Here is a 13,122-nt window from a genome sequence, read left to right on the forward strand (position 1 = left end):
GGAATGTGTGGAACTATTTACTAGGACAATATGGATTGGTGTCCATGAAGCAAGGTACTGATGCCACACGGGTCCTGTAGAGAAAGAAGTGAAGAGCAAAGAAGAATTTCACAGAAAAGGAGATTTGAAATCTAATGTCATCAATTCATAGCAGAGCTCTGCTTTGGTAGTATATAATTTAGCGTCATCACCTACTTTCCCAGTCCTGCAATAGTCTGAAGGTATATTACTAACATCCAGAAACATGTGCTAAATTAATTTTTACTCACCAGTTTCCTATATATTTCACAACATATTGCCCAACAGAAGCAGGTGGGTTATCATGAGCTGTTTTTATTTTGATATATGGGGACCATAATCTCAGTGTTTGGCAGCATAATGTAATTTGATATGAGGCACAGGGAATCATTGGCCTTTTGGATGTCTGTTATCACCTCATACACAATTTGCTATCCACCATCACACAGGCTTTGTATGGCATTGCCATCTTCTAGGTAACTCTTGCCCTTTCAATGTGTGCTCCAGATTATTTTCTCCTCAGATGTATTGTATACATCATTTCCCTAAGTAGAATCTCATTTTATTATTTTCAATGACTATTTCTGTGTTCTCTATTTTGTTGGCACCAGATATTTGAAATACACAATAGTCAGTAATTGAACTCTGTGTGCCTGGAAGTGAAGAATCAGGACAATTACTTTATACCTTTGGCTCTAATTTAAATTTCAGTACAGCCTACCCTTGAATGACATAGGTTTGAACTATGGCAGATCCACTTAAGTGCAGATTATTTTTTGATACAGTGCAGTACTGTAAATGTATTTTTTCTCATGATTTTCTTAAAAATTTCTTTTCTCTGGTTTAGGTTATTGTTGGGATATAGTATATAATACATATAACATGCAAAGTATGTGTAATTGACTATGTTATTGGCAAGACTTCTGGTCAATCTTAGGCTACTGGTAGCTAAATTTTGGGGCTGTCTAAAGTTACATGTAGATTTTTTTACTGAACCCCTAACTCCCAGGTTGCTCAAGGGTCAACTGTAATTGGCAATTGCAATTTGAAGTTAGAAATTAAGGATAAGACCCCTAAAAATAAATACATTGCTCAAATGTGTCCATTTCTTTATAAGTTACTCTATCTGGCTCATAGGAAGTAATCAATACATGTTTTAATTCATTTATTTCCTTTTACTAAACATGTATTGACTGGCCATCATGAGCCAGAAAGTGAGCTTAGTGTTCAGATTTAATAATAAGCTCTTTGTCAGCATTGGGAAAAGATATTATTGGTATTCATTTGGATAAATGTTACTGGGATAAGTTATACAAAGAGATATATGTGGTTCTATGAAAACATAAGGGGCAGGGGATTTAACCAATCATTTTTAAAAAAATTTTTTTAATGTTTATATATTTTTGAGACAGAGAGAGAGCATGAACGGGGGAGGGTCAGAGAGAGGGAGACAGAATCTGAAACAGGCTCCAGGCTCTGAGCTGTCAGCACAGAGCCTGACGCGGGGCTCGAACTCACGGACCCCGAGATCATGACCTGAGCCGAAGTGGGCCGCTTAACCGACTGAGCCACCCAGGCACCCCTAACTGATCATTTTTAAGACAGGGTTCCCTGAAACATGTAGTTATCTGAGATTTGAAACAAGAGTAGGAAATCCCTAGGGGCTGGGATGTGCTATGGCCGAATATGAGGTAACAGAGGACACAGTGGAATATGCAGAAGACAGAACGTGTTATAGGGAAGGGAGCGTAGAATATTTATGGAATTGAAGAAAAAGGGGGTGGATAATAGGACCTGGAATTGGATTGGGAAGGTGGTTATAGTCCAGATGAGTCAGACATATACAGACCATCGCACATCTGAGTCTTTTATCTCAAAGGATTAGAAAGTCATGAAAGTGTTTCAATTACGTTGGTGGTGTTTCGGGGAGGATATGAGATTTAACTTTAGAAACCATCATTTGTCTACAGAATATACAAAAGACTAGAAAGGGGTCAGAATTGATATAAGACAAGCAAGAGGAAGCAGTAGCTTTTGGGACCGTGGCTCCTCTGAAGCTAAAGGCAAAACCAGATTGGAGAGATGACTGGGAGGTAAAATTCACGGTATTTGACGTCGGTTTGGTTGTTTAAATACACAAAATATAGAAGCAATATAGTGCAAAAAATTATGAATATACCAAAACTGGTACTCCTGTACTGGATCACACAAAGTAAGGCTAATATTTATACAATACTTATTAATTTAGCTACATATATTAACTCACACACTCCTCATAAAAATGCTAAGAGAAAAACCTTATTGTGCCCATTTTATAGATGATTACAAAGGCACTGAAAGGTTAAGTGAGTCATCCAATGTCTGAGAGCTAATAAAGGGTAAAAGCCTAGCTGGTAATTGACAGAGCTCTGATTCAAATAAGGAAGCAAGTTTCCAGGTTGAATGGTTGTGGTCTGCATTGCATTCCCTTTATAGCTGTTTCACACCTTGGCTCTGCCTGCCTGCCTGTCTTTCTGCCTTCCTGTTTTCATAAATACTGAGAATATTTTCTATGTCAAGCAATTTACTCAGTCCTCTGGCTACGAGAACTAATATGTGTCATTCAGTATTCTAGTTGTTATCTGAATGAGCCAAAGATGGCTTCTGTATATTGGCCCTATGTTTACTCTTCATAGCAGGCTGGGACCTGCTCATTCAAAAGCCTGCTGGTGCCAAACTCAAATTTTTATATATCCAATTATTTTAAAAATAGCCCAAAGAAGCGGGTTTTTAGCTTTCAGAGCCTGCCAGCTTTGCATACCCTGAGAAACCTCAGCCCACATCTGCTGGCCATTGATAAGGTAGAAACTTGTAGTTATAAGACACGAAACTGCTGCTGCCGTTCGGGGTTCTCTGACCCAAAGGCTCCCTACCAAGCTACTGAGTGACATCAGCTGGACACAAAAGCCCCTTTCCAATCCTTTTCTCCCTTGCCGTCCTCTCCTTCTTGGTGGTGGTCTCCAGAACTGTAGCCTCTGTGGGGTCTCATGGAGGACTCCTTCCACCTAGCCCCGAACCATGCAAACCTGTCAAAGTGTCACCCAAATCAAGTTCATTGTGTGCTGTTGTTGATGGTGGGCATATCTTTTCCCTTGAACAGCCCCCATACAATGGGCAAACAATCCTGAATGGCCTTGCATTGTTGGGGCTCAGAATTTGGAACACCCCACTGTTGCTTTGGAGTGGCATCTTGTTGCACGGCACTCCGTGCTTTTGTGATCTCCTGGTGTGCCTCATTAGCCAGGTCGAGGGAGCACACACCAGCGTTTGAGTGAACCTATGCCATTAGAAGTTGTCTTTGGGATCAGAAGTGCCAGCTGCCCAGGGAAGGCGGTGAGCATGCATGCTTGGGTGACCGTTAGGAGATACTGGACGTTTTAAGGCTTGTGGGCCTGAAAAGAAAAGGAAGAAAAGAGCAGACCTCTATACTGAGGGTGGGCTGCCCATCCACCAGAATGGCTATAGCAGGTGAGGTTCTCTGTGGCTAGCTGATGATTTGGGATACTCTGGGCCAAGAGGACATCTTCCTCTCTGGGGACCCTTTATCAGAAAAATGAGTCGATAAGGCAGAGGTATCAGGCCAAGGCTGGTCTCCTAAGCCCAGCTTGCAGGGAGACACCTTGGTAAAGAGCTGGTTTGCCTCTGCAGCGCTCACACTGGGATTGGTTGTTGTGGATGGTGTCATTCTGTCCCATTCCTGGAGTGATATCCAGAACCCAATCCTTGGGCTGTACCGTTAAGGCATTAATTGAAGTGGCTAAAGGCAAGGAGGTTTATATTCCTGCACCTCTCAGGACTCGTAAGGTGGTGGATGTCATACTCAACAGGTGCTTCAGAGGAGCTGCACAATGGGTCCTGCTTGCAGCTGCTTCTCACCAGGTGAACCCTGGGGCAGACCCAGGTGCTTAGACTGGGAGGGATAAAGGTGGAGAGACCCGAGTGGAGGACCCTCGGGAAGAGAACTGGTGCCCTCTAGTGGGCAAGTCGCACAATACTACCATGATAATCGTGAGGACAACTAACTCCTCTTTGCTAGTAACCACCTACAAATAAAAACAGAAAACGCAAAAGGGAAGGGTCAGAAAGAAAAGACCAATTTTCATTTGGAGCAGAAAAAGTATCCCCTCTTTCACTCTGAGGCCTAGCTTCTTTTTTAAGGACTGAACCCAGGAAACAAATATAAAAGGGTCTGCCTGCCTATGTAGAGTGTATCTGACAGGAAGCAAACTTTACATACCAGGGGCTGAAATTAAACTATTAGCTGTCTTAGTGAAGATCAAAAAAATGGTGAACCTACTGAAGGATCTCCATAATTAGTGTGAAAGATGGGAATGAACACCCAAACACCAAAGGAGGCTTTGGACCTCAGTACACATGTACCTTGTTAATGTGGGCTTTTTATGCCTTGGAGGGCTCCCGACCCTGCATTAGGCCTCATGAAGGCCCAGGCCAACTGTCAGTGGAGAGCATTAGACAAGGCCAGAGATCCCCTCCGTCAGCTATTGGAGTTGAGCTTATCAGGCAACAGACAGTGTGTTCGGCATGATGATTTACCAGTCTGGAGGAAGCTGAATTGAGTCCTGGTCCATCCAGTTGTTTCTCAGGGGAGCTCCTGACAAATGTAAGTCCTTTTTTTCCTGGCAGTTATGGCTAATGCTAAAGCCATTCAAAGGCCACAGCTGCCCTGGTTTAATGGAAACTCATGAAAGACAAACTCCAAATGAAGTGTTGCCTGTTAATGACAAACAGGACCTCATCTGGCCTAAATCAACAGGGAGAACATGCTCCCATCACAGGCCAAACAAACCACCTCAAACCATTTATGCATGAACTCTAAAATAACAAGAGCGGTTATATTAGACCCTAAGGTCATGGGGGGTCCCAAATTGAATGATCTCTGGTAAATCGGTGGAACGATTACCATTCTTAATGTGGTTGGATTATAGTCGGTGTCAGAGGTCTGCTTGGGAGGCAACCCTCCTCCCATTGTTGCCACCCTCATTAGCCAGTGGCAGGAACCAGCCTCCAAAGAGGGATCCAGCTGGCTCTTCCTTGCAGACAATCTCTTTTTTACCACACTAACTGTAGTTTGTACCCCCAAAATAAGTGACACTGGCTGGTTATATTGGACACTGGTGCCCAGATATTGCCAATCCCAGAAAGCCTTTATGCTTTAATGGGATCCAGCTCCTCCCTGCCCCCACCCCAGATCCAAGAGGTGCTGGCTTCTTGAGAAGACTAAAAGGATAATTACTCATTTGATTATTAAAATTGGACCAAGTTTGCTAAAGGGATGCTTCTGTCCTTGTTGTTCCCCACTGCCTCCCTCTGCCCCAGACTGTCCATTTTCTCATTATTGGAATGGACCTCCTCAGTCCTCAGGTAACTGATGAAATAAGCCTAAAGCTTTCATACTGCTGGTGAGTACTGGTTGGTAGGAACCTGTAAGCTTTCCCTTGCTGGTGTGGGTGACAGACATGCCATGGTATCACTGAGGCAAAGCACTGAAGGCTTACGATGTCTTAGCTCAGTTATAGAAGAGGTACTGAGGGGGTGCCTGGGTGGCTCAGTCAATCATCCGACTTCGGCTCAGGTCATGATCTCGCCATTCCCGAGTTCGAGCCTTGTGTCGGACTCTGTGCTGACAGCTCAGAGCCTGGATCCCGCCTCGGATTCTATGTCTCCCTCTCTCTCTCCATCCCTCCCCCACTCATGCTCTGTCTCACTCTGTCTCAAAAATAAATACATAGTTAAAAAATAATAAAGAGGCCTCTTCCCCCAGTCACTTGATCCTACCACCCCTCCAAAATAAAAAGAAGGGCTACTGATTCCTACCAGTTCATCTTTCAGTTCTCTCGTCTGGCCTGTGCTTAATGCCAACTACTAATGAGTGGAGGCTAAGAATACGTCATAAGGAATTAAACAAGGCTGTTCCCTCTCCCAAGTATAGTTACTTCAATGGATGATGGATGACATTCAAAATAACATGAATAAATGGTTAGGCATTGTATACTTGGCTAATGTGTTCTGAGATTAACTTTGAGGAGCTGTGACTGTTTACTTTGGGTAGCCAGAGTAGCAATTATTGTAGAGCCTGCTGCCATTGACTGTTAGGTAACACTTGCCTTTTTTTTTTTTTTTTTTTTTGATATACATACCATGTTGTATACATTGCCTTCCTTGTATAGAGTAATTGGCAGCCAGGGAGGAGATACATGGTAAAGTTCCCTTGGACACTTGGCTAGTGCAATTTCTTTCCACTTCAATAAATGGGGCTTCCACTGGAGAGGGAGAGAGATTATTACAATTAATAGAAAAAAAGGCCAATAGTTTTAAGGGTGTACATTGTTGGTAGGGGTTACATTTATCATCATCTCAGGGGTTAGTAAGAGCTATAATTTTATCTCTGTAATGCTGTAGACTCTGCTGGTATTGGTTCTGAATTATAGCATCTTTGATTTGATTGCACCAATCAAGAGCATCACGCTATTAGCTGAATGCAATCTCTGAGTGTTCTCTCAATGAGACTTGATAGGTAGTAGCCCATCACTCTGTTTATTTTATGGCACCAGTTAATAACAGGGTGTTTTCTTTTGCTAATTTGAAGTTAAACTTGGCCCATAGAGGCATCTTAGAGGGCATCTCTGAGTCACAAGAGATATTTAAAGCCTGGCTTAGCTGGAATCAGTGTTGTTAGTAGAAGTAGAATAGAAGAAGGAGTCCTAACCTAGGTGTTAATGTCTGTGGTCATGTTAGTATGTTTGATTGACTTGAATTGTCAACAGCATGGTTCCCATTGTTCTCAATCAGATTCGTGTTCCCTGTGATGTGCACGTGGCACATTGCTTCCAGACATATCTTGTCAGCGCAGAGGTAAATTGCCAAGGTTAGACAATATACCAAGGGGTGTGTAGGTGACACTGGCAAAGGTAGGAACTTCTCAGGAAAGGAAGGGGCACAGCAACACTGTAGAAGTTAAAGTTGGAGGTCATCTGCAGTCAGCAGTAGGGGATATGATCTTACTTTGAGTATAGCCCAGATGGTGTTCCCCAGTCTGAGAGCGATTAGTTCTACCTCTTGGTATTGGCAGCAGGTCCAAATTTGTCCCACAGTGCCTAGAGTGGAACAAAATAAGTGGGGGACAGGTGAGGAGTGTTTATTTCTTCAGATAGTGGTGGGTGGTTTACTTAACTTATGCTGCATCATGAGAGGACACAGGTTGAGGATGGTCCCAGAGTTAGTGTCCACAGTAAGGTCCTTTGCAGGATCAAATGTAAAGGTAGCTAGGCTCTAAATTTTCTAAGAGGGATGAGGAAAAAGTAAAAGTATGAGGTGGATCTACTTTGTTTGAAGTCAGCAATGTCAGGGCTTCTGGGAAAACTGGTTTGCATTTACCTGTGTAAACTGTTAATTGTGGTTGTGTTTGATATGGATATATATATATGTGTGTGTATATATATATATATGTATATATATGTATATATATGTGTATATATATATACACACACATATATATGTGTGTATATATATGTATGTGTATATATATATATATATATATACATATACACATACATATATATATTCTCTAAGTTCTCTCAACAGCTTTTGTTAGAAGTCCATATGTCTTTCTATCATATCTACTGCTATAGGATGATATGATAGGTAAAAAACTCAATGTTCATTTGTAAGAAACAATGTTCAAACTACCTAGAGAACCTGAGAAGTTTATCCCACATCCATGGCCCATGGAAACACATTGATGGCATTTATTATTCACCCAGAGACTCTGCTGTGTTGCTATGTGACAGCACTTGGACATGTATATCTCCTCTCTAGTCCCCTCCCTGGGAGTTTCCTTTCCCTCTGCCCCCTGTGTCATAGTCCCATAGTGTCAGGTAATGTGGTGTCATAGGCATAGTGTGTTTGGCATTATTGCTAATATCATCAAATTTTGGCCTATTTAAGACACATATATCTAATGTTTCTGAGCCATTCATATTAATAAATAATAGATAAAGATACCTTCTCCTCAGGATAGTTATTTGAACATGAGCGATGGAGTCTGTAATATGGATCAGGAACTGTCTGGCACACATTAGGTGCTCAATAAATGTTGGCGTTCTCAACTTTTTGTAAATGCTTGAGGATAGAGTCTGTGCTTGTTTCATATTTTTATCCATCATAGCTAAAATGTCATTTGGCAGTAATTCAGTAAATGTCACCTGAATTACACTTTCAATCAAAATAATCAGGATTGGGAACAATTGCAGAAAAAAACAATCCCAAAAAGTATAGGAAAAACAATACCCAGAATAGGTAAGAGTAGCAACAAGTAATGTCAAGTGTATTTTAGAGCAAAGACCATTTACAAAAGCTACTTTTACTCTTTTAGTTTGGCTAATTAGGATACTAGAAATTAGATTTTCATTGAAATCATGCTTTTCGTTATAATGTATTATTTGTTTGTTTGTTAGAAGTTTAATAAAGCTCTACTATTAAAAAGAGTATGTGAGAAAGAAAAATTGTGCTGCTAGAATTGAAAAACTGAAAGTTCATTCTTCAATTTCAAGTAATAAATTAAGAAGAGTTAAAAGGAAACAATCAGAGTAAATTCAACATTAGGGGATTATATAGTCCTACACTATTTATCTTTATTTTTTTATGTTTATTTATTTTTAAGAGACAGAGTGTGCACAGGCAGAGGAAGGGCAGAGAGACAGGGGGAGACACAGAATCCAAAGCAGGCTCTAGGCTCCAAGCTGTCAGCACAGAGCCCGACACGGGGCTCGAACTCATGAACCATGAGATCATGACCTGAGCTGAAATTGGATGCTTAACTGACTGAGCCACCCAGGTGCTCCTACACTATTTATCTTTAAATAAATTACTTCTTAAGAAATTATCCAATGCCATCACTTTTTTTTTTGAGAGAATAGAAAATATCATAGCAACAGATAATAAGATTAAAATTTTTTTTTCTTGTTTTGAGAGACAGAGAGAGAGAAAGAGAGAGAACGAGCAAGGGAGGGGCAGAGAGAGAGAGCAAGAGAGAGACTCTCAAGAAGGCTCCCCTCTGTCACATAGAACCCAACACGGGGGTCTATCTCACAAACATGAGCTGAAATCAAGAGTCCGCCGCTTAACTGAATGAGCCACTCAGGCATCCCAAGATAATAAGATTTTTAATTTCCTTATTTCTATGTGTTTCTGCTACAGATGATGAATCAATTTAACATCAGGTTTAAGGCTGACTTTTGACTTTCTGTCTGCAGGACACTAGCGATTTGTTATGTGATATAAAGAAAATATAGTAAAAACCATCTCTTCAGGGAAAGGGATTCTAACATAGTACCCAGAACAGAGCCTACTTCTAAATGACATTCATAATATTTTTGAAATTGAACTGTTCATTTGCAATCTTAGCTGTGCAGTTTTGATTAACAAAATAGAAAAACACTGAGAAAATTCTCAGCTAAATAAAATGTCTGAATTGAATAATTGTACTAATTGAGAGAAAAAGAAATGACCCATATTATGCTTTTGCTATAATAGCACACAAGTGCACAAAAAAGCAACTATTCAATTTGGTTAACAAAGATTTTATGTTGTTTATTTGGCTATGAATAAAGTTGAAACCTTGTATGTCATTATCTATGCAAAAGATAATATGGAACAAACCTTAATTTTTTAAAGGAAATATAAAATTAATGATGCATTTTGACATGGGGATATGTATTATTACAGTTATCTCTATTCCCCAAATCCTGTCTACTAAAGGCCCTTTTTAAAGATACTAAAATATATGCAATTACATTAATGTGAATATAATGTTTGGAACTTATGGGAAATTGATATTTGCTAGTGAGAACATCATGTTGATATAAAATCCATCAGAATATATACTAATTTCATTTCTGTTATAACTATGGTACATATTATGTACTTGAAACATCTAGGTTTGGATATGAATTTGGGTTTATATATCAATATAGATGTAGATACAAAGACTGATTTATTTACTCACAGATTATATTGATGTTTCTGACTTTTTAACCCAACAATAAAAGTCTCACCATTAAGTTGAGATGCAGAGTGACTGAAGGCAGGAGTAATGGAAGGATACATTGTAATGTCAACTAAAGGATAATTATCTGTGACTATTATTTGATTAATAATAATGACATTATCTACATAATACTTTTAAAAATAATTATACTTGTAGGGGAGCAAAATTTGCTACCCCAAATTGTGTTTCTTTGTTATGTGGATTATTTTTGGCTGATTGTTTTTAAGAAACAGAAGACTCAAGACATTTTTCTTTTTTACTTCCTTGTAAGTGTTCAAAAACTTTTAGATAGAGGACCTGTTTTGGGAAGGGAACTGTCACTCTAGATAACTGCAGTACAATATAATCCAGGTGTGGTAGACTGGAAGGAAACTAGCAAAGACTGTTGAAATTCTTCTCTGTGTCCCATTGTTTCTGTATGGCCCAGCAAACCTTTGTTTACCAAACGTCTACTCTTTCCTTTCTTCCTGCGAATAGCCTTCCTTCTCTTTTAAGCTCAATACCCCTACCCACTTCTCATCCAGAATGACACATATACCTCATTTTGCCTGTCTTTGGTATACTTCATGTTTATGTGGATTCCCCATTCATATGTAATTATAATTTTTTAACATTTATTTATTTTTGAGAGACAGAGAGACAGAGAGACAGAGAGACAGAGAGACAGAGAGACAGAGTGTGAGCGGGGGAAGGGCAGAGAGAGAAGGAGACAGAATCCTAAGCAGGCTCCAGGTTCCAGGTTCCAGGCTCCAGGCTCCAGGCTCGGAGTTGTTAGCACATAACCAGACGCAGGGCTCGAACTCAGAAACTGTGAGATCATGATCTGAGCCAAAGTCGGATGCTTAACCAACTGAGTCACCCAGGCCCCCCTTCCCAACATGGTATAGTATAGTATACCATAGTTTACGTGGTAGAGAAGTTAATCCATTAACAATTTTTCTCTTCCCTGATTTTCTTCCCTCATGACTTCCTTAGGAACTGAAACCATATTTAGAGTGAAATTTGACTGGTAGCTAATACTTCTAGGTAAGGAATTGAAACAAGAAGTCATTATTGAAACTATGGTAAAGAAACGATGAGGGCATCAATCTAGAACTATAACTATGATTTCAGAATCCCTTTCCCTACCAAAAGGGAAAAAACAAAAAGAATTTTTCATATATATAATCATAAGAAATGTGTGGTTAAAAAATAAATATCTCCTTATGATTTATATATAGTATTGTTAGAACATTACTTAGAACCTCAATCTGGGGACCCTGGGTGGCTCAGTTGGTTAAGCATCTGACTTTGGCTCAGATCATGATCTCATGGTTTGTGAGTTCCAGCCCCGTGTTGGGCTCTGTGCTGACAGCTCAGAGCCTGGAGCCTGCTTCACATTCTGTGTCTCCCTCTCTCTCTGCCCCTTCCCTGCTCACACTCTGTCTCACTCTCTCTCATAAATAAATAAACATTTCTTCCCTGCTCACACTCTGTCTCACTCTCTCTCATAAATAAATAAACATTAAAAAAAAAAAGAACATCAATCTGGTTATACTACAAACTGAGTAATAGTTTAGGTATAAAGTATTGAAAATAATATAGTTAAGTATGACTTCCAAAAGAGTCAAAATCATAAAATTAAAAATGACTTCTAATGCTAGAATCATAAACTTATTATTGCCTTTTCTCTAAAAGAAATACAATGTATGATTTATTATGTAGAATGAGGTACAGATACAGAGAAGTTAACTATTAGTACTTCTAAAGTCAGGTATAGGCAATAAATATGTATTATACATGTATATGTATGCAAAGTGTATATAATCTTTGTGTGTATGTATACATACATGTATCAAGCACATATAAACTCATATGTATTCATGCATATGTACACGTGTGTATGTCTCTCTATCTTTACCTAAATACCTGTTATACAGAATTTGCATGTCTCCTCAATCACAGTTTTTAGTGGTCATACTGATATGTTTATTACATTTATTTAAAATTATGTTTAGAATTATTGTTATTCAATTTCTCTCTCATGTGTTTGAAATACTAGTTCCTTCAGAGATTTTGACTAAAGGGTCTGAGGATGCAAAAGAAATGCAATGGGGCCACAACAATTGCCTCTCAGGTTTGGGAAGACATCCTTTCTAGAATGTAATGTGATGAGGATGTGATGATGTCACAATAATGGGGGATTCAATCTCTTCAGGAAAATTTGTCTTATTTGTAAAATGAGAATAATTAATAATTACTATCGTTCACAAAATTTTTAAATTAATATAAAAATAAATTGACATATTTAAGCCTTAGTAAAATAAATTTTTTAAAGTTTTTTTTAATGTTTATTTAGTTTTGAGAGAGAGAGGGAGAGAGACAGGGAGTGAGCAGGGGGGAAGAGAGAGATGGTGACAGATTCCGAAGTAGGCTCCAGGCTCTGAGCTGTCAGCACAGAGCCTGAGGTGGGGCTTGAACCCACAAACCATGAGATCATGACCTGAGTCAAAGTCAGATGGTTAACCGACTGAACCAACCAGGTGCACCAAAAATAAATTATTAAGAGCATATTTAACCTATATCCCCAGTGGCGTTTCACTGGTGCTTATAATTCTAATGGTAGAGATTTAGTTCCTACAAGCAAGTTAAGAAAAGGAAACAACAGTGCCGGGCATTGTATTAGTTTCTAGAGCTCTAAGAATAAAGACTTGGTTTCCTGCTCCCAATGAGCCAATATCTAATGAGGGGAGATGGACAAGTGACACAATAATAACAACAGTATGTGATACATGCTGTGATAGAATTTTGCAAATAATGTTACATTGTCACAGCTTGGGGACATTTTCTTGAGATCATGGAAAAAATACCTCTTAGCAAGGGCTACAAATCTGGAGACACATATTGTTAGCCAGGGGAAAAATAGAATATGCTTCATTTTTTAGAAAATCAATTTATTCCAAATACTTAGAACTTATCCTAAAGGTATAGATATAGTAGAAGAAGAATTTGGGGAAGTA

At 39.3% G+C, this 13,122-nt stretch overlaps 1 long non-coding RNA gene across 3 annotated transcripts in view; it reads left to right on the plus strand.

The window, feature by feature from the left end:
- Positions 1 to 3,278: 3,278 nt before the first annotated feature.
- Positions 3,279 to 13,122, plus strand: part of LOC122235847 — a 162,415-nt gene continuing 152,571 nt past the window's right edge. For all 3 annotated transcript variants that reach the window (XR_006213923.1, XR_006213925.1, XR_006213924.1), the window contains exon 1: positions 3,279 to 3,525. This is a non-coding gene — a long non-coding RNA (uncharacterized LOC122235847). The remainder of the gene's footprint in view (positions 3,526 to 13,122) is intronic.

This window comes from Panthera tigris, chromosome F3 (assembly GCF_018350195.1).
Source record: "Panthera tigris isolate Pti1 chromosome F3, P.tigris_Pti1_mat1.1, whole genome shotgun sequence".
NCBI lineage: Eukaryota > Metazoa > Chordata > Mammalia > Carnivora > Felidae > Panthera > Panthera tigris.